We start from the raw sequence: 22,598 nt of genomic DNA on the forward strand, positions 1-22,598 counted from the left end.
TAAGTTGTTAACCACTCATTTGGTTGCGAAAAGATTCATCAGGGTTTAAGGACAGCTTCAAAAAATACTAAAGACCTAGGCATTGTAAACAAAAATTACTTTTGTAGGTTTGCTCTCTCTGCCACTCCCATTAGCTGTGGGGAAGACTGTCTTTGTACAAAGTCGAGTGGAAATCTCTGATCAGAGAGGTACCTGAAAGTGAAATAGGAGGTTTTTCAGAGTTTTAGTGTGGGATTTTTCTGTACACAGTAAATAAAGTTCAGGAAACTTATATTCTATAAGGAGGCTCTATGGTTCCAGAAAATCAACATCATTCTAAATCCCCAATTGTACCTCGCCTTTTAGATGCATTACATAAATAACCGTCACATTGAATGAGCATGGTATGAAATATAAAGTGACTTTATCGTTGGCTCCTGCTGCCCCTTTAAATGCAATCAATGAAGCTAGTTCTTCCTTGTCCCTGGATAAAATTTAGGGCACTGAATGTTTATTCACATAGGTAATAAATGGCTCATCAGTGATTAATACATCTAGTCCAGGTTAATAACCCATTGCAAAGACTCTTGAAATTTCTTTTGTGCAGACTTCTTTGGCAGTGTGATAAATCTATGGACATCTTCTCAGAATGAGGCTCTTGATAATGCAGCAAATAAAATAGTTAGGATTCCAAAGAAAATGAGTTATGTCAAAAGATAGTATTAAGAATGTTAAACTTTCTGCTGTACAGCAGAGTGACTCAGGTATACACAGATACATTCCTTTTTATACTCTTCTCCATTATGGTTTATCCCATTATTAAATACAGCTCCCTGTGGTATTTAATAGAAACTTGTTGTCCATCCATCCTATAAATCAACTACACTTCAATAGAAACATTATATTTTAAAAAATATTTTGAAATGTATGAAATGTATGTTCTTTACACATTAAAAAACTATCTGGTGGCAGGTCTCATATCTAAATTTTAGGGCAGTGATCAATACAATTGAAATTTGAAAATAATCTACATCTATAATGTGATAAGAAAATATTTGAGACATCCTTTGGTGGCTGTGTTGGGAGGCCCCAAGATCACCATCCCACTCAGGGATCTGCCAGGTCTCTTGGGCCTCTGCCTAGAGTTGTCTTTAGGGCTAAGACTTACACAGAGATGTGGTAAGGATATACAGGCAGATCATAAGGGGAAAAGACACAGGAAGAGCCTGGGGGAATCCACATGTAGGGTTCCTTTTGCTCTCCCCCTCCCTTGGGGGATCACAAGCATGCTTTTCCTAGCAATAAAAATTCAGCAATGTGTGTGTGGTATCTCTGCCCACAGAAGCCCTTTGAGACTCAGAATTTAGGGTTTCTCTTGAGGGCTAGTCACATGGTCACCCTTGACCTAAGAGGGACCAAAATCCCAAATACACAGAAAAGAAGCAGGGGCTCAGCATAAACCCCATTGTTGGCATCAACTGTCTAGGCCCAGAGAGCCACTCCTACGAGTTAGGGAAAGGAGGGAAGAGAATGCTCCCTAAACCAAAGTTCCCAGATGTCAGCCAAGGGCCAACCCTGCAAGCAGGTCCTTCTAGATGGCAGTCTCACTCTTGCTCTGTGAACTTGTCTTCACAATCCACTCCCTTGGCTGAGGAGTCTTTACAGAATTATGATCAGTAGAACCCAACACATCAGGGAGAGGCCAACCTGTAGAAGTGATCTCTACAAAGCCAGTTAAAGCACACCCCATTACCCAAAAAGGTCTATCTTAGAAAGCCAAGGCCCTTCCTCTATAACTTTCTGTCTGAACCTTTTTTTTTTTTTTTTTTTAAAGCTGGCCAGAGACATCAATTCAGGGCCTCGCATAGCTCTGACCAGGAAGAAGAGACTAACCCCAAAGCCCTGCAGTGTCACAATCATCAGGGCACACATCCAAGACATTGAATCCCTGACTGCACATGTGTCCCCTGGAAACAGAATTTCTGATGTTCTGGCACACCACAGAGGACATGCAGGGGACAGGCAGGACAAGCTCATAGTGTCCCCAGAGTGGCTTCCCACCATGGTTCCTCTTGTCCTCTGGTTCTCAAACTGTATGATTCAGAAGTCATTCAGTTCAGTCCTTGCTCTCAGAGGGACTGCCTGAGGCAGTCTATTCCAAAGTTTTTCCGGTGATGCCAGTTCATCACCTGCCAAAGGGTGAACTGCATTTGGAAGTAGAGAGTGGGGATGGCAAAAGAGGTGGGCCCTCTCAAGTCAGTCATAAGCCATCTGGGCATGGCCGCCCATGGGAATCTGACTCACTCCCACAGCAGCTTGCTAGGTAGCCCGAAGGAATGTTTTTTCTTCAGAAAGAGCATAAAGCTCCCAGAAGCAGTTCTGAAAAGCAAAGATCCTGAATGCCTCACCCCAACCCTGTGCCTACTTAGGTGTTGAAGGTTTCTTGTTGTTCTACATCTCTACTGTTAGATCTGTGAGCCCAATCACCAATCCTAACTTTACACTTTTTCCTAACTAGTTCTTTTTGCTCCAGACCTTTCGCTTGCAAGAGGGACACAAGCATTTTCACAGAACATTTTTACAACTGAAACAAAAAGACACATCATATTCAGGAACTAATCAGGGTGAAATGGAAACCAAGTCTGACTAAAACCAAGTGCCCTTACCAAGTTTATGATTACTCTCTCCATCCAAAACTTTATTTCCTTTCTTGTCCCCAATCCTGTGAACACTAATCAACCAGTTAGATGACTAAAATTGCTGTTAATAACATCATTAATGTAATAAAACTACTATTATAAATATTATCATTAATGTACAAATTCAGCTTATTTCTCCAGGGCAAAATGAACTCACAGACCCCTGAGCCATGGTCCACCTGGCCAGTGATTCATAAACCAGAGACATCCTGACTCCCAAAACCATGGTTCATAAATGGTCATAGGACAATGATTAATCCCAGCCTTTGTTTCTCCCCTTTAAAACATCCCTAAAGATGTAGTACATATATGCAATGGAACACTACTCATTCATAAAAAAATGAAATAATGCCATTTGCAGCAATATGGATGGAACTAGAGATTATCATACTAAGTGAAGTAAGTCAGACAGAGAAAGACAAATACCATATGATATCACTTACATGTGGAATCCAAAATATGACACAAAAAATATCTTATCAAAGAAATAGACTCACAACATAGAGAACAGACTTGTTGCCAAAGTGGGTGGGGATGGATTGGGAGTTTGGGATTAATAGATACAAATTGTTATATATAGAATGGATAAACAAGGTCCTACTGTGTAGCACAGAAAACAATATTCCATATCCTGTGATAAACCATAGTAGAAAAGAATATGAAAATACGTGTGTGTATATGTATATATACACCCTGGTGGCTCAGACAATAAAGAAGCAATGCAGGAGACCTGGGTTCGATTCCTGGGTTGAGAAGATCCCCTGGAGGAGGGCATGCCAACCCACTTCAGTATTCTTGCCTGGAGAATCCCCATGGACAGAGGAGTCTTGTGGGCTACAGTCCATGGGGTCAACAAAGAGTTGGATGTGACTGAGCACAGCACAGTGGATAGCTGAATCACTTTGCTATACAGCAGAAATTAACACAACATTGTAAATCAACTATACTACAATAAAATAAATTTAAAAATAAAAAATAAAAATATCCCTAGCTCAAAGACAAAGTTGGACAGGATCTGATGCTTGTCTCCTACTCCCTTGTTTGTGTGTGTGTGTGTGTGAGTCACTCACTCGTGTCCAAGTCTTTGCAACCCCATGGACTATAGTCCACTAGGCTCCTCTGTCTAGACAAGAATACTGGAGTGGGTTGCCATTCCCTTCTCCAGGGGATCCTCCTAACCCAGGGATCGAATCTCAGTCTCCTGCATTGCAGGTAGATTTCTTTACCATCTGAGCCACCAGGAAAGGCCACTCCCTTGATTGGCATCCTACAAATAAACTCTTACTTTCCTGCAAACACCCACTATCAGAGTTTGGGTTTCTGTGCCATCATGGGCACATGAGCCTTTGCTTGATAACAAAAGTCTGGTTTTTTAACATTTGAAAAAATGGATTTATATACCTCCCCCTTCCCCCATTCCTCTTGCCCTGATCATTTATCTGGTGAGCAGCCTAGAAAAGATCAAACCCTTTGTGAAGACTGCTGCACTGAATGGTCCAAGGGCCTTCTTAAAGCCTGGGCAGCAGGAGAAAAGTGAGGGAAGTGCAGTCAGCTTGTCAGTCCACTGCTGCAAATTGCACCAAATCTGGGAAAGCAGAACACAAGTCGATAGCGGTGAGACCTCTCTCCTTACCACCCTGCCCTGCACAGGGCTTCCAGAGTTGGATCTGCCAGCTGGGCAGAGGGGTCCCCCTGAGTGCCCTCGCACAATCTGCAGCTTTCAGCAGGAAGCACAATTGAGGAATGCCATCAAGCTGTGCATCTGAACTACAGAGCACCTACAGCTCTATTTCAAATGGGCCCCTTGAAGAATCACCCTCACTCTGGGGCATCTGGAAGTTACCCAGCTGGTCCAGCCAGCATCCAGATGTTTACAGAACTAAGACTGCACAGAGTGGTGTCCTACTGTTAGGACCCTACAGAGTAGAGTCCTTCTGTTTTGATGTCTATAGCTTTGTAGAGTAGTCTGAAGTCAGGGCACCTGATTCTTCCAGCCTTGTTTTTCTTTCTCAAAATTGCTGTGGCAATTTGTGGTCTTTTGTGTCTCCATACAAAGTTTCAGATATTTTGTTCTAGTTCTGTGAAAAATCCCATTGGTAATTTGATAGGGATTGCAATGAATCTGTAGATGGCTTTGGGTAGTATAGACATTTTGACAATATAGGTCTTCCAATCCCAAAGAAAGGCAATGCCAAAGAATGCTCAAACTACTGCACAATTGCACTCATCTCACATGCTAGTAAAGTAATGCTTAAAATTCTCCAGCTAGGCTTCAGCAATACGTGAACTGTGAACTTCCAGATGTTCAAGCTGGTTTTAGAAAAGGCAGAGGAACCAGAGATCAAATTGCCAACATCTGTTGGATCATTGAAAAAGCAAGAGAGTTCCAGAAAAACATCTATTTCTGCTTTATTGACTATGCCAAAGCCTTTGACTGTGTGGATCACAATAAACTGTGGAAAATTCTTCAAGAGATGGGAATACCAGACCACCTGACCTGCCTCTTGAAAAATCTATATGCAGGTCAGGAAGCAACAGTTAGAACTGGACATGGAACAACAGACTGGTTCCAAATCTGGAAAGGAATATGTCAAGGCTGTATATTGTCACCCGGCTTATTTAACTTCTATGCAGAGTACATCATGAGAAACACTGGGCTGGAGGAAGCACAGCTGGAATCAAGATTGCCAGGAGAAATATCAATAACCTCAGATATGCAGATGACACCACCCTTATGGCAGAAAGTGAAGAACTAAAGAGCCTCTTGATGAAAGTGAAAGAGGAGAGTGAAAAAGTTGGCTTAAAGCTCAACATTCAGAAAACGAAGATCATGGCATCTGGTCCCATCACTTCATGGCAAATAGATGGGGAAACAGTTGAAACAGTGGCTGACTTTATTTTTCTGGGCTCCAAAATCACTGCAGATGGTGATTGCAGCCATGAAATTAAAAGACACTTACTCCTTGGAAGGAAAGTTATGACCAACCTAGACAGCATATTGAAAAGCAGAGACATTACTTTGCCAACAAAGGTCCATCTAGTCAAGGCTATGGTTTTTCCAGTGGTCATGTATGGATGTGAGAGTTGGACTGTGAAGAAAGCTGAGCACCAAAGAATTGATGCTTTTGAACTGTGGTGTTGGAGAAGACTCTTGAGAGTCCCTTGGACTGCAAGGAGATCCAATTAGTCCATCCTAAAGATCAGTCCTGGGTCATCAGTAGGACTGATATTGAAGCTGAAACTCCAATCCTTTGGCCACCTGATGAGAAGAGCTGACTAATTTGAAAAGACCCTGATGCTGGGAAAGTTTGAGGGCAGGAGGAGAAGGGGATGACAGAGGATGAGATGGTTGGATGGCATCACCGACTCAATGGACATGGGTTTGGATGGACTCTGGGAGTTGGTGATGGACAGGGAGGCCTGGCATGCTGTGGTTCATGGGGTCGCAAAGAGTTGGACACAACTGAGCGACTGAACTGAACTGAACCCAGGAACATGGGTTCTTTCCATTTGTTTGTGTTATCTTTGATTTATTTCATTAGTACCTTATAGTTTTTGGAGTACAAGATCAAATTGCCAACATCTGTTGGATCATCGAAAAAGCAAGAGAGTTCCAGAAAAACATCTATTTCTGCTTTATTGACTATGCCAAAGCCTTTGACTGTGTGGATCACAACAAACTATGGAAAATTCTGAAAGAGATGGGAATACCAGACCACCTGACCTGCCTCTTGAGAAACCTGTATGCAGGTCAAGAAGCAACAGTTAGAACTGGACATGGGACAACAGACTGGTTCCAAATCGTAAAGGAGTATGTCAAGGCTGTATATTGTCACCCTGCTTATTTAACTTATATGCAGAATACATCATGCAAAATTCTGGGCTGAATGAAGCACAAACTGGAAGCAAGATTGCCGGGAGAAATATCAATAACCTCAGATATACAGATGACACCACACTTATGGAAGAAAACGAAGAACTAAAGAGCCTCTTGATGAAAGTGAAAGAGGAGAGTGAAAATATTGGCTTAAAACTCAACATTCAGAAAACTAAGATCACGGCATTTAGTCCCATCATTTCATGGCAAACAGATGGGGAAACAATGGAAACAGTGGACAGACTTTATTTTCTTGGGCTCTGAAATCACTGCAGATGGTGACTGCAGCCATGAAATTAAAAGATGCTTGCTCCTTGGAAGAGAAGCTATGGCCAACTGAGACAGCATATTAAAAAGCAGAGACATTATTTTGCCAACAATGGTCCATCTAGTCAAAGCTATCATTTTTCCAGTGGTCACGTATGGATGCGAGAGTTGGACTATTAAGAAAACTGAGTGTCGAAGAATTGATGCTTTTGAACTGTGGTGCTGAAGAAGACTCTTGAGAGTCCCTTGGTCTGCAAGGAGATCCAACCAGTCCATCCTAAAGGAGATCAATCCTGAGTATTCATTGCTGAAGCTGAAGCTCCAATATTTTGGCCACCTGATAAGAAGAACTGACTCATTCAAAAAGACCCTGATGCTGGGAAAGACTGAAGGGGAAAGGAGAAGGGGATGACAGAAGATGAGATGGTTGGATCGCATCACTGACTCAATGGACATGAGTTTGAGTAAACTTTGGGAGTTGGTGATGGACAGGGAAGCCTGGCATGCTGTAGTCCATGGGGTCGCAAAGAGTTGGACATGACTGAGTGACTGAGCTGAGTGACTTTCTTTGTTCCTCAGCAGAAACTTGCCACAGATTCATATCTTAACATCCAGTTAGTAATGTGCATCCATTAAAGTTCTTTTCCTAAACAGCTGAATTTATGATCTGCATGTAAGTCAGTCCAATGAGAGCCTTTTCTTGGTACACATGATTTCAATCTTTGTCTCAATTGTAGTAAATTTGACCCTCATCTTCTTCCTTTTCATTTTCCTATTTTAAAATTCATTTTTATAAAAGAATAAGGCCAAAGTGGAAGAAACTCTTTAGATACTTCACAAACACTGTGATGGGGGCACTAAGATGGCAAAACGTTAGAAATGCAAGTGTTGGTTGGCAAGCAGCACTGTCATGGGAAAGTTGCAAATGTTCTCTCATCAGAGGATGGATGAAGGTCCACATTCGGAACAAGAAAGGTAGTTCTGAGGTTCAAGTGTATATTTCACTAAGGTGCTGATACCATCTGTAAAGATTAGTTTGGTTTATAATATTCTTCTTCTAAATTACTAATACCAGAAGTTCACACCTTAGAATTAAATTAGATTTTCTTCCTTCTTTCGTTTCTCCTTCCTTCCTCCCTTCATTCCTCTGTTCCAGATATTACTAATCACTAAGAAGAGGTGCATTTAATAAATGACAGTTTGTCTCTACTGAAAAACAACAGACCTTTAAGATTAATTTTTTTTAGATAATTTAGATCTGGATATGAGGTTAGTAGAATAATTGGGGTGGGGGGCAAGTGAGAAGGCCTGACAATAGGTAGAAGAAGGTCCTTGGATAGAAGCTGTCAGAACCTGAATGCCTACTTAGAAATTCTGTCTGAGTGGCTGCAGTGACCTCATTCTTTTGTTGCCCTTTTTTTCTTACATTGGTTGATGGTGTCCCCTGTAGTGCTATAATTTCTTTTCATTTTGACTTATCTTCATCTTGCAGTTAGATAAGGTATGATGAAATATGGCCACTAAAGTGAAGGTGAATGAGATACTGCTCCAAAGAGAAATATATCAATAAACAGAGTCATCTCCAAATTCCTTAGAATTATAAACTCAGGCATTGTAACATCAGTTACTAAGTTATGTGTATGGGTTTAAGAAGCTACCATTTAATGTTTTAAAGTAACAATATCTGAGAGTTGGGTAGGGTTGTTCATTTCTTTTTCTGGAAGTCTTACTGATGAATAGTGCTGAATTCAGCTTTTTTTCTATTCTTTTCTGGTCTTTATAAGTAATCGATGAAGTCTAACCCTGAACCTAATGTTTTAGGTCAGAATTTCTGATCAAACCATATGTCCAAATTTTTTTCATATGCCCAATTTTGGGGGAGAAGACCAAATGTTCTGGGAGATATTTTAAGAGTGCTTTAAGTCATTAGACAAAGATACAAAAGGGGCTATAGGAAATAAAATGTATAAATAAAGAGAACAGAAATAGGAAGGTAACCAATAGCAGAGGGTGGGAGACAAAATAAGCAGGAAAGAGGCGGGGAATAAATTCATAATATAAAATGTCAGATTTACCTAAACTATTCTTTATTACTAAGTTTGTACAAAAGTAATTGTTGTTTTGCAATGTTGAACTTTGCCATTTGATATTGGAATACATTCTAAATAATTGTGGTTATGTCATATATCATTTTAATACACATTTCACGCTTTATGTTTTTTTCCTAATGACTTATTACTTGCTGTCTAAGTGTATTTTAAACTACAGAAATGATATTAGACAAAAAGGAAATTTGAGCAATTTTCTTATTCGAGTTCAAAATGGGTTGTAAAGAAGCAGAGACAACTTGCATCATCAACAATGCATTTGGTGTGGGAACTGTTAATGAACCTATAGTGCAGTGGTGATTCAAGAAGTTTTGCAAAGCAGAGGAGAGCCTTGAAGATGAGAAATGCAGTGACCGGCCATTGGAAATTGACAATGACAATTTAGAGGCTTAATCGAAGCTGATCCTCTTACAACTACGTGAGAAGTTGCCAAAGAACTCAATGTCGACCATACTATGGTCATTCAGCATCTGAAGCAAACTGGAAAGGTGAAAAAGCTCAATAAGTGGGTGCCTCATGAGCTGACCACAAATCAAAAAAAATCGTCATTTTGAAGTGTCGTCTTTTCTTATTCTATACAACAACAATGAACCATTTCTCGATCAGAATCTGACATGTGAAGAAGAGTGGATTTTATAGACAACCAGCAACCACCAGCTCAGCGGTTGGAGTGAGAAGAAGCTCCAAAGCGCTTCCCAAAGCCAAAGTTGCACCAAAAAAATGTCACAGTCACTGGCGGTCTGCTGCCAGTCTGATCCAATACAGCTTTTTGAATCCTGGCAAAACCATTACATCTGAGAAGTATGTTCAGCAGAAGAGATGCACCAAAAACTGCAATGCCTGCAGCCAGCATTGGTCAACAGAAAGGGCCCAATTCTTCTCTACAACAATGCCCCACCACATGTCACATAATGAATGCTTCAAAAGTTGAACAAATTGGGCTACAAAGTTTTACCTCATCCTCCATATTCACCTGACCTCTTGCCAACCAACTACCACTTCTTCAACCATCTCGACAAAGTTTTTGCATAGAACCAGCAGGAGGCAGAAAATGCTTTCAAGAGTTTTTTGAATCCTGAAGCACGGATATTTATGCTGCAGGAATAAACTTATTTCTCATTGGCAAAAATGTGTTGATTGTAATGGTTCCTATTTTGATGAATAAAGATGTATTTGAGCCTAGTTATAATGATTTAAAATTCATGGTCCAAAACCGCAATTGCTTTTGTACCAACCTAATATTAAATTGTTTTACTCCTCATGCATGGATACAAAAAACTATGGCATAGTTCTTTTTTTTAATATAAATTTATTTATTTTAACTGGAGGCTAATTACTTTACAATATTGTATTGGTTTTGCCATACATCAACATGAATCTGCCACGGGTGTACACATGTTCCCCATCCTGAACCCCCCTCCCACCTCCCTCCCCGTACCATCCCTCTGGGTCATCCCAGTGCACCAGCTCCAAGCATCCTGTATCCTGCATCGAACCTGGACTGTAGCATATTTCAAGTAAAACAGCTAATACTTATCACATCAAGCTCTGTTTTGAGTGCTTTTTGAGAAGTAGATCTTTCAGTCCTTACAATAAATAGCTCTACAAGCTCAATCCATACTATCTTCCCAAATGAGTTAAGCTGAGCCTCAGTGATCGGGTATCTTTCTCAGGCCCCCATCACCAGCATAAGGCATGGCTGGAACTTGAAAGAAGTAAGTCCTGTATGATGACCATATCTGAATTTCTACCATCATACCACACTGTCTCCAATTTAGCTGAAGAAGCTCAATGGTAGTAAATATATCTGCGACACTTTATAGAATACAGCTAATACACCTTATTTTAAAATTCAGATATCTAAGACTACTTTTGTTTTTTGGCTGTGGCTAAATCTGCTGGTTCCTATGATGTCATTGTACAGTTCCTAATGGACCCATTTTTCCAAACCAGAAATTGGGACCAGAGGTATGATAGAGAGTTGTCAGTTGGTATACACGTTTATATGAAAAATCTTATATAAAATGTAAAGTACATTTAAGTCTGTGTTTGACAAGTCACCTTAATTGAAAAGAAAAATAAAATCACATTAAATATGGTCCATTTGGAAAATACCAAACATATGGTTCTGTAACACATACTTTTTTCCTTTATAGCCAAATCTTTTTTCTGCTGTCAGGACCAGACTTTACCTTTCCTAATTTAGTCACAATCTTTGTTTAGCTAAGGACTTTGAAGCTATTTCATGCTTCAGTGCAGAAAGGTAATTAATGTTAGGATTTTGATATTTAAAAACACACATAGAGGTTTTAATAACATTGATGTAATTACAGTGCTTTAAGTGGTTATTGCTTTCTTACCTCCATGATGCAATTGTAATAGAATCTGATGCTACTATTATCATTGCTTTTTAAATTATAAACAAGGGAATTGCCACTGTGGAAAATGAATCCTAATTCAAATTAGGCATAACCTATAGAATATGAAATACAAGGAAACTTGCTTCCTTGGCTTCCTTTCTTCCTGATACAAAATAAAAATGATTATTTTTAATTAGTCCCTAAGCCACTCATGCATATATCTGGTTAAATACTAGAAATTATTTATTTGGGCATCATAGAGGAGACATTTAAACAGTAGATGAATGATAGATAAATCCTTCTAATCAATTGGAGGACTGATTGAATCTGTGGTTTCATAATCAGAGAATGGCGTTTTTCACTGTTCATACCCAAAACACCAAAAGTGAAAAGTGAAAGTGTTAGTTGCTCAGTCGTGTCTGATTCTTTGTGACCCTACGGGCTGTAGCCCACCAGGTTTCTCTGTTCATGGAATTCTCCAGGCAAGAATACTGGAGTGGGTTGTCATTCCCTTCTCCAGAGGATCTTCCTAACCCAGGGATTGAACCTGGGTCTCCCACATTGCAGGTCAATTCTTTATCGTCTCAGCCACCAAGGAAGCCCACCAAAAAATAACAAAGTGAAAATAAATCCACTGGTTTGCAGACAGTTTAACTACTTTTATAAATATTAACACAGTACTTTGCCAACAAAGGTCTGTATAGTCAAGGCTATGGTTTTTCCAGTGGTCATGTATGGATGTGAGAGTTGAACTGTGAAGAAAGCTGAGCATCGATGAATTGATGCTTTTGAACTGTAGTGTTGGAGAAGACTCTTGTGAGTCCCTTGGACTGCAAGGAGATCCAACCAGTCCATTCTAAAGGAGATCAGTCCTGGGTGTTCTTTGGAAGGAATGATGCTAAAGCTGAAACTCCAGTACTTTGGCTACCTCATGCGAAGAGTTGACTCATTGGAAAAGACCCTGATGCTGGGAGGGATTGGGGGCAGGAGGAGAAGGGGATGACAGAGGATGAGATGGCTGGATGGCATCACTGACTTGATGGACATGAGTTTGAGTGAACTCTGGAAGTTGGTGATGGACAGGGAGGCCTGGCGTGCTGCAATTCATGGGGTCGCAAAGAGTCAGACATGACTGAGCGACTGAACTGAACTGAACTGATGGGGTCTGTATGCAGACTAAAAATACTTACATTTATATGAATTGGATCTCTTTTAGGAGATAAGGCATATTCTCTTTGCTTTACCATAATTCATGCAACTACTTATTATCTTATTAGTTTGTGTTAGTGCTAATTGCTCAATCGTGTCCGACTCTTTGTGATCCCAAGGACTGTAGCCCACCAGGATCCTCTGTTCATGGGATTCTCCGGGCAAGGACACTGGAGTGAGTTGCCATTTCCTTCTCCAGGGGATCTTCCCTACCCAGGGATTGAACCTGGGTCTCCTGCATTGCAGGCAGATTATTTACCATCTGAGCTACCAGGGAAGCCTATTGTCTTAAAGTGTTCCTATTTTCTTCATGTGGGTTATTTCTGGGCATCTAAGATTTTGGGAAGTATTACTCGAGTGAGAGGATGACAGAAAGCATATACATGTTATATTGGCCATTATATTAAAAATAAACAGTTGGACACCTAAATTAGATTCATCATATATGTGAGTGTGCCAGTTAATCACTTCTTGACACAACCCCAACTTCCTTGCCTTTGTTTGTAATATAAGAGGCACACTCTCTAAATTTTTCTTTTTGGCCAGTGACACAATGTTTATTTCAACAGTAGAAAAAGCTTAAGGGACACTGCGAAGCAACAGCAGGTGGAAGGCATTTTCCTTCCAGCTCTGACACTTTATTATTGATCACTGGAGCCTAGGGACTCTCACAGATCAGCTCCAGTCAGCTTCACTCTCAAGCCACACTCTCCCCACTCAGTGGCCCACTAGCTGTGCTATGTGCCCTCTGGCAAGTTTCTTTGACCATGGAGGATACCTGTTCCTGCCTTCTTCCAGGAGATCTGAACCTCAGTCTTGGGAGGGCCCTCTGCTAAATTACTGTTCTTATATTCTCAACTCTTCTCACTCTAGATATTGTAATCATTGGTTTCAAAACTTGCTATCCCAAGATCCCTTCGAGAGTCTTCTTTTACCCCATTTAGGGTTTGACTCCTTTGTATTCATGATTAATTTGTTATGCTAATATTCCCTATTCAAATTACTGGTGCTGTTTCTGCTTCCTCCCTAGAATCACACATATATAATGAGCAACTAAGGTCTAGAAAATTTGATTCCCTAAGATGCACCAAAAATTGTTATAGGCAAGTTAGAGTGTTCTAGAAAATATAAATTGAAGCATGATCTATTGTGTGCCAAGTTTCAATTCTGTGTGCATGAATTGAGGCCTGCTTCTTTATATTATTTAATATCAATAGACTTTAATGAATCGTAAAACGCAACTTTCTCATAAGGAGAAAGCTAAAAACCAGAACCATGGATTTTCAGCCTAAGATATCTGAAGTTATGCTGAGCAATGACTTGAAGAAAAGTCAGTCTCCAAGGATGCACACAAAATACATAGAAAACCATGTAGGCAGGACCTTTCCCTCAGTCATCATTTAGCCAACACAATGCCAGGAAGTTACAACTGGGTGGATTGGGTGTCCTTTGTTCTTAAAAAAAAAAAAAAAAACCAACATTTGTTTTCTCTTTGTATATATGTAAGGATTTGCAGATCAATAAGCATTTTGATTTCAGCATGCAATTACATTCTCTGCTTGAATTCCTCTGACTTATGCACAAGGCTTCCTGCTCTGACGCCACCGTGTATTTGTTTTTCTGCTCTGATTTCAATGCATGCTGATGGCAAGTTAAACTATGAAAAACCTTAGTCTTTAATTCCATCAAGATGTGGATGTCAAATAAAGGTAAAGATACAAATTAAGATGGTGCTAGGAAACTTGAACCTCCCTCTACAGGAAAGTCCTCTTATAATTTTGGGGGAGGATTGGGGCCAGGATATAAGTTGAGTGTACAATACAAGGATGCATGTAAGACAGCACTGTAAACTCATCTGCTGACAGTTCATATGAAGACTTGACTAGAAAAATTCCATTAATCGGATCACCGATATAAACAAATTTTAACAAATGGTAAAACTGCTCTCCATATTAAGGTGGCCATGTATACCAGGTATTTCCAACTTCAAAATGGTAGGGGTTTTGTGAGCTCAGGCAAGGGCTTTAAGGTCAGCAAGTAATGAAAGCAAGTAACATCAGAGTTCAACTCAATCCAAATAATATATACTGATTCTCTATAATGTGCAACCTACTGTGCCCTCAAGAAGATTAATATTTGGGAAATCTACGGTGGTCCAATGGTTAAACATCTGCTTGCCAATACAGGAAACGTAGCTTCAATCCCTAATTTTGGAAGATCCCACATGCCGCAGGGCAACTAAGCCCATGTGCCACACTATTGAGCCTGTGCTCTACAGCCCGGGAGCCACAACTACTGAGCCCACACACCTAGAGCCTTTTTTCCACAACAAGAGAAGCCATCACAATGGGAAGCCCATGCACTGCAATTAGAGAAAAGCCCAAGCAGCAATGAAGACCCAGCACAGCCAAAAATATATCAATAAAATCGTTTTTTAAAAAGAAGATTAGTATTTGATGGGCAGACAAATGGTTCATCTTGAAGTATTTCACTATTGACGCTTTACACCTACACAATAATCCACAACTACTGCATTTTGAGTGATTGAGCTATAAATAAATTATTTTCCTTTCAGTTCAGTTCAGTTCAGTTGCTTAGTCATGTCCGACTCTTGGCAGCCCCATGAACCACAGCATGCCAGGCCTCCCTGTCCATCACCAACTCCTGGAGTCCACCCAAACCCACGTCCATTGAGTTGGTGATGCTATCCAACCATCTCATCCTCTGTCGTCCCCTTCTAATCCTGCCCTCAGTCTTTCCCAGCATCAGGGTCTTTTCCAATGAGTCAGCCCTTCACATCAGGTGGCCAAAGTATTGGAGTTTCAGCTTCAGCATCAGTCCTTCCAAAGAAATCCCAGGGCTGATCTCCTTCAGAATGGACTGGCTGGATCTCCTTGCAGACCAAGGGACTCTCAAGAGTCTTCTCCAACACCACAGTTCAAAAGCATTAATTCTTCGGCGCTCAGCCTTCTTCACAGTCCAACTCTCACATCCATACATGACCACTGGAAAAACCATAGCCTTGACTAGACGGACCTTTGTTGGCAAAATAATGTCTCTGCTTTTTAATATGCTGTCTAGGTTGGTCATAACTTTGCTTCCAAGGAGCAAGCGTCTTTTAATTTCATGGCTGCATTTTGGAGCCGAGAAAAATAAAGTCAGCCACTGTTTCCACTGTTCCCCCATCTATTTTCCCTTAGACTTGCCTTATTTTTCCCTTTGCTGTGCACCTCCAATTTTTATCAATGATTTTACTCTAGCCAAGGGCAAAGTAGAACAGGAAGTTCAATAATTCTGAAAAACATATATTTCAAAGTTTGTTCATTTGCAAATATTCAGATACTTTTCGTACTCCCATTTTTGTTTCACCAGTTAATGCTCTTTGTCAACAGCAAACTGGTAATTGGTGAAAGATGTAAACCCAAGTGCTAGGCCATTTAGATTGAATAATTTTGACCATGCTGTGTTGATGGCATTTTTACCACCATCAGCTCCTTATGAAAATTCTTTTACTCTGAAAAAACATTTTGGCCATGCTGTGCAGCATGTGGAATCTTAGTTCTCCAACCAGGGATCAAACCCCCGACACTGGGAGCAAAGAGTCTTAACCACTGGAGCACCAGGGAAGTTCCATCAGCTCCATCTTAGTAAAGGACATTTATTTACTTAACAAACACTTACTTAGCATGTATATGCCACACAGCAGTATTCTCAAGGCTAGATTATTTGCCCAAATTTTAGGATGAAAAATCCTACGAGAGGCCTTTCACTGATTAATACCTCTTTCCTTCAAGATACAGATGTGTGAAAGGTTAAGTGAAATTCTTTCCTGGAGGCACCCCAGACTGCCTCCACATTATTCCAGAGGTATTCATTTCATTTAACAAATTAAACTATAAATTAGAGGATTTAAAGTAGTTTTTAAAGACTTTGGGAATGGCAAGGCTTTAAGGTCTCTTCTGTTACCCTGGAAAAGTACAAGTCACCAATTCAGATCATCAGATATAATTTGGCCTCATTTTTGGGCTTCCCTTGTGGCTCAGCTGGTAAAGAATCTGCCTGCAATGCAGGAGACCTGGGTTCGATCCCTGGGTTGGGAAGATCCCCTGGAAAAGGAAAAGTCTACTCACTCCAGTATTCTGGCCTAGAGAACTCTATGGACTATATAGTCCATGGGGTCACAAAGAGTCAGACACGACTGACTGACTTTCACTTCACTTCACCTTGGGGATATCTAAACCCACTTATTAAAAAAACAAGAGTCTCATGCTTTATCTACAGAGCTAGCCAGGCAACTGTCCATTAACAGATGAATGGATGAAGAAATGCATACAATTGAATATTATTCAGCTTCAAAAAAGAGGGTAATCCTGCCATTTGAGACAATGTGAATGAACCTGAAGGACAGAATGGTAAGTGAAATAAGCCAGTCACAAAAGGGCAAATATTGCAGGAGGTTCCACTTGTATGAGGTATCGAATATAATTAAACTCATAAGAATGGAGTAGAACAGTAGTTACCAGGAGACGGTAGGGAGGAGGTAATAGGGACTTGTCATTTAATTGGTGTAAAGTTTCAGTTAGGCAAATTAGTTCTGGAGGTCTTCTCTACAGAACAGTGCCTATAGTCAATACTAGATTTTTCATGTAGACATATGCTGAGGATAGTTGTTCAGTTGCTAAGTCATATCCAACTCTTTGAGACCCCATGGACTGTAGCATGCCAGGCTCCTCTGTCCTCTATTATCTCACGGAGTTTGCTCAAGTTCATATCCATTGAGTCGGTGATGCCATCCAACCATCTCATCCTCTGCTGTCCCCTTCTCCTTTTGCCTTCAATCTTTCCCAGCATCAGGGTCTTTTCCAATGAGTTGGCTCTTCCCATCAGGTGGTCAAATTATTGGAGCTTCAGCTTTAGCAACAGTCCTTCCAATGAATATTCAGGGTTGATTTCCTTTATGATTGACTGGTTGGATCTCCTTTCTGTCCAAGGGACTCTCAAGAGTCTTCTCCAGCACGACAGTTTGAAAAGCATCAATTCTTCAATGCTCAGCCTTCTTTCTGGTCCAATTCTCATATCTGTACATAACTACCAGAAAAACCACAGCTTTGATTATATGGACCTTTGTCGGCAAAGTGATGTCTCTGCTTTTTAACACATTGTCTAGGTTTGTCATAGCTTTCCTTTCAAGCAGCAATTATCTTTTAATTTCATGGCTGCAGTCACCATCTGCAGTGATTTTGGAGCCTAAGAAAATAAAATCCATTACTGTTTCCACTTTTCCCCCTTCTATTTGCCATGAAGTGATGGGATCAAATGTCATGGTATTAGTTTTTTGAATGTTGAGCTTCAAGCCAACTTGAAGCCACTCTCCTCTTTCACCTTCATCAAGAGGCTTTTTAGTTTCTCTTCACTTTCTGCCATTAGAGTGATATCATCTGCATATCTGGAGAAGGACATGGCACCCCACTCCAGTACTCTTGCCTGGAAAATCCCATGGATGGAGGGGCCTAGTAGGCTACAGTCCATGGGGTCTTGAAGAGTCAGATACGACTGAGCAACTTCACTTTCACTTTTTACTTTCATGCATTGGAGCAGGAAATGGCAACCCACTCCAGTATTCTTGCCTGGAGAATCCCAGGGACAGAGAAACCTGGTGGGCTGCCGTCTATGGGGTTGCACAGAGTTGGACATGACTGAAGCAACTTAGCAGCAGCAGCAGCAGCATCTGCATATCTGAGGTTGTTGATATTTCTCCCAGAAATCTCAATTCCAGCTTGTGATTCACTCAGCCTGGCATTTCGCGTGATGTACTCTGCATATAGGGCTTTCCAGGTGGCTCAGTGGTAAAGAATCCTCCTGCCAATGCAGGAGACGTGGGTTCAATCCCTAGTTCGAGAAGATCCCCTGGAGTATGGAAACCCACTCCGGTATTCTCGCCTGGAAAATTCCAGGGACAGAGGAGCTTGGCAGGCTACAGTCCCTAGCATTGCAAAGAGTATTGGATTTGGTAGGCCAGAATCAATTCTCTCTCCCTAAAAGCATCCAATAGTTATTTTGAGGAATTACTTCTTCTTTACTGAATATAGTCTGGTGGGCTATGAACAATGGCTCTGTCCTCCCCCAGCTAAGGGGTGGGCACGTGACTCACTCCAAACCAGTGTAAATCTTGAGCAAAGAAATAAAGATCGACAGTGGTTGTGGTGACTTCCTTGGCCGTCCAGTGGTTAAGGCTCCATACTTTCAATGAAGGGCTGTGGGTTCAATCCCTGGTCGGGGAACTAAGATCCAACATGCTATGAGGCATGGACAAAAACAAAGAAACAAAAAACAACGCTTTTAATTTCATTCCTCCCTGGTGTGGGAGATGGGGGCAGGGGTATTCTGGCTGTCCCAACTGCCGATTCCTGCTTGGCAGCCTTAAAGACAACCCTGGTTCTGGCCCATTTGAAAACCTAGCCCCTGATAAGTTTTCCACATTAAACTAACTTCAGCAACATGGAATTATTTTGGTTGCTTAAAACCAAAGAAACTTCATTATATAATGGGCTAACTCAGAAAAATAAGCCAAAGAATGAGCACTGGTATCTCAAACATATTAAGCTCTTATTACCTGATCCGTAGTTTGTCTGACAATGTAATAAGATTAAGCACCAAATATATCAACATTGAGTGCATAAGGGAATCTGCTTGCTTTGTAGACTTCAGAGAAAAAAATCTGCAGCATTTGAAAATATTTTGTTCATTTCAAAGAGATCTGACAAACAGTGCTTTGGAGTGGTTCTAAACCTCAGGCATAAACAAACTAAATGATGAAAACATTAATTCTTCCTTTCCCCTTTTAGATAAGATTGCTTGCAGTAATAAACACTAGTGTAACCAGGGAGAGAGTCAAACATACACTGAATGGAAGGCCAAAACAATTTGTTCCATATAAAATTTATGCCATTAGTTGGAAAATTTGTAGTAGTGTAAAAAGATAATTTCCTTTCAAACTTTTATAGGTGAGAAAAACACATAAGTTAACAATTTGGGAACAGATTCACTTATTAATGTACTTTATCATGTAGAAGTTGGAATGACAGTGTGCTTTTCTATACATGGCTCAAGTGTTTTATGACTGAAGTTTCTTGGCTCTTTCAAGAAAATGAAAGGCCTAAATGAGCAGGATACATAAGTAAATAAATGAACCATATTAAGAGTATGGTAACATCACACCATGAGCCCATAGAATGAAAATCAACTCTAGCAAATGTTCCTCTTGAAGATTTCTGAGGGGAGACACCTCTTTGGAGATCATCACGATCTTGCTGTCCCTACAAGGAGTCAGTCCAACACTAGTTTGTCCTGTAGTATTGGACTACATTGCTCTTTCTTAGGTGAGATCCAGATTAAACAGTTTTCCCTTGCTTCAGGTTCATGTTTCCAAAAAAGGAAGCTTTTATCAAATACTAGATCCACACCCAATGTGGCAAGAAGCTCCCAACTGTTAAAGCTACAGGGAATAGAGACCAAGAAAGAAGATTCAACTCTCCCATCTCAGCCCACACTGAAGATAGCTAGAATTTTCTACATGCTGACATTTTGGTGAGCTGACTGCTCAGAAGTCACACATGTGATTGATGGGCCTCCACTAGTGAATGATCCTTATGGCACATCTGAAGTTGCAGCCTGCTTCAGTTGTACTTGACTTTGGTTTATAACCCCATCTTGTGGTTTACCTTATTAGCTGGTAATGAGCTGGTAATTTGCCATCCAAAATTAGTTGATTAAATAATAGCTACCCATATAGCACATGTGCGGGGTTCTCAACAAACTATCAAATTTAACCCTTAAAGGTAAGTATTATTATCTCCATTGTATAGAATTTTTTTAAAGGAAGGTTTAAACAATAACAGCAAAAATAAACGACAAACCAAACCCAACAAAAACAAACACGTAGATTCAGAGATCAGAGTAGTAATGGTTACCAGAGGGGAAGGGGTGGGAGCGGGAGGTGCCAAATGGGTAGAGGGGCTCAACTGTATGGTGATGGATGGAAACTAAATTCTTGGTGGTAAGCACTCAGTGTATACATTAGTAGAATGTAATGTTTTAGAAAAGGCAGAGGAACCAGAGATCAAATTGCCAACATCCGCTGGATCATGGAAAAAGCAAGAGAGTTCCAGAAAAACATCTATTTCTGCTTTATTGACTATGCCAAAGCCTTTGACTGTGTGGATCACAGCAAACTGTGGAAAATTCTGAAAGAGATGGGAATACCAGACCACCTGATCTGCCTCTTGAGAAACCTGTATGCAGGTCAGGAAGCAACAGTTAGAACTGGACATGGAACAACAGACTGGTTCCAAATAGGAAAAGGAATACGTCAAGGCTGTATATTGTCACCCTGCTTATTTAACTTCTATGCAGAGTACATCATGAGAAACGCTGGACTGGAAGAAACACAAACTGGAATCAAGATTGCTGGGAGAAATATCACTAACCTCAGATATGCAGATGACACCACCCTTATGGCAGAAAGTGAAGAGGAACTAAAAAGCCTCTTGATGAAAGTGAAAGAGGAGAGTGAAAAAGTTGGCTTAAAGCTCAACATTCAGAAAACGAAGATCATGGCATCTGGTCCCATCACTTCATGGGAAATAGATGGGGAAACAGTGGAAACAGTGTCAGACTTTATTTTTGGGGCTCCAAAATTACTGTAGATGGTGATTGCAGCAATGAAATTAAAAGACGCTTACTCCTTGGAAGGAAAGTTATGACCAACCTAGATAGCATATTCAAAAGCAGAGACATTACTTTGCCAACAAAGGTCTGTCTAGTCAAGGCTATGGTTTTTCCAGTGGTCATGTATGGTTGTGAGAGTTGGATTGTGAAGAAGGCTGAGTGCTGAAGAATTGATGCTTTTGAACTGTGGTGTTGAAGAAGACTCTTAAAGTCCCTTGGACTGCAAGGAGATCCAACCAGTCCATTCTGAAGGAGATCAGCCCTGGGATTTCTTTAGAAGGAATGATACTAAAGCTGAAACTCCAGTACTTTGGCCACCTCATATGAAGAGTTTACTCATTGGAAAAGACTCTGATGCTGGGAGGGATTGGAGGCAGGAGGAGAAGGGGACGACAGAGGATGAGATGGCTGGATGGCATCACTGACTCAATGGACGTGAGTCTGAGTGAACTCCAGGACTTGGTGATGGACAGGGAGGCCTGGTGTGCTGCGATTCATGGGGTCGCAAAGAGTCGGACACAACTGAGCGACTGAACTGAACTGAATGTTGTACCCATGGAACTTATGTTATAAACCAACGTTACCTCAATCAAAACAACAACAAAAAAGGAGGGCCCAGAAGAACTACTGTGAGGTAATACAGACAGTAAGAAACTGAGAAATCTTTTTATTTATAATAAATAAATACATTTATTTATAAATTATAAATATATTTAAATAAATTTTTGCTTATAAATAAATTTAAATAAATTATTTTATTTATAAATACAATCTTATCTGTTTGTAAATTCTTTTTATTTATAAATAAAATCTTTTAAAATTTATTTATAAATTCTTTTATTTATAAATAAATACATTTAAATAAATTCTTTTTATTTATCTATAAATAAATTCTTTTCATTTATTTAATGACTTTATTTATAAATGAATTCTTTTTATTTATTTAATGAATTTATTGGCTATGCCAGGCTATGCTAGGTTGCAGCAAATGGGATCTTAGTTCCCTGATCAGGGGTCGAACCCAGGCCCCCTACATTGGGAACATGGAGTCTTAGCCACTGGATCACCAGAGAAGTCCTTGAATATTTCTTCTCACCTTATAGTTAGGTGTGGATATAGCTGGAGTTCTAGCCAATGAGATGTGAATAGAAGTGATATATGCCACTTCCAGGCTGATACATACAAAAATGGTATCTTGAGGTCCTTCAAGCCTTTCCTCCTCTGCCAGCTTGATGCAGATGAGCACAGTTGTCTTGGAAGCCACTTTTGAAAGTTGGAGATTATAGTCAGCCCAGGATGAAGTTATACTCAACATGAGTGTTCTTAGCAGTTTCAGATGAAAACTGTGTAGTAGGTAGGAACTCATTCAACT

The sequence above is a fragment of the Bos javanicus genome, chromosome X (genome assembly GCF_032452875.1).
Source record: "Bos javanicus breed banteng chromosome X, ARS-OSU_banteng_1.0, whole genome shotgun sequence".
In the NCBI taxonomy this organism is placed as follows: Eukaryota; Metazoa; Chordata; class Mammalia; order Artiodactyla; family Bovidae; genus Bos; species Bos javanicus.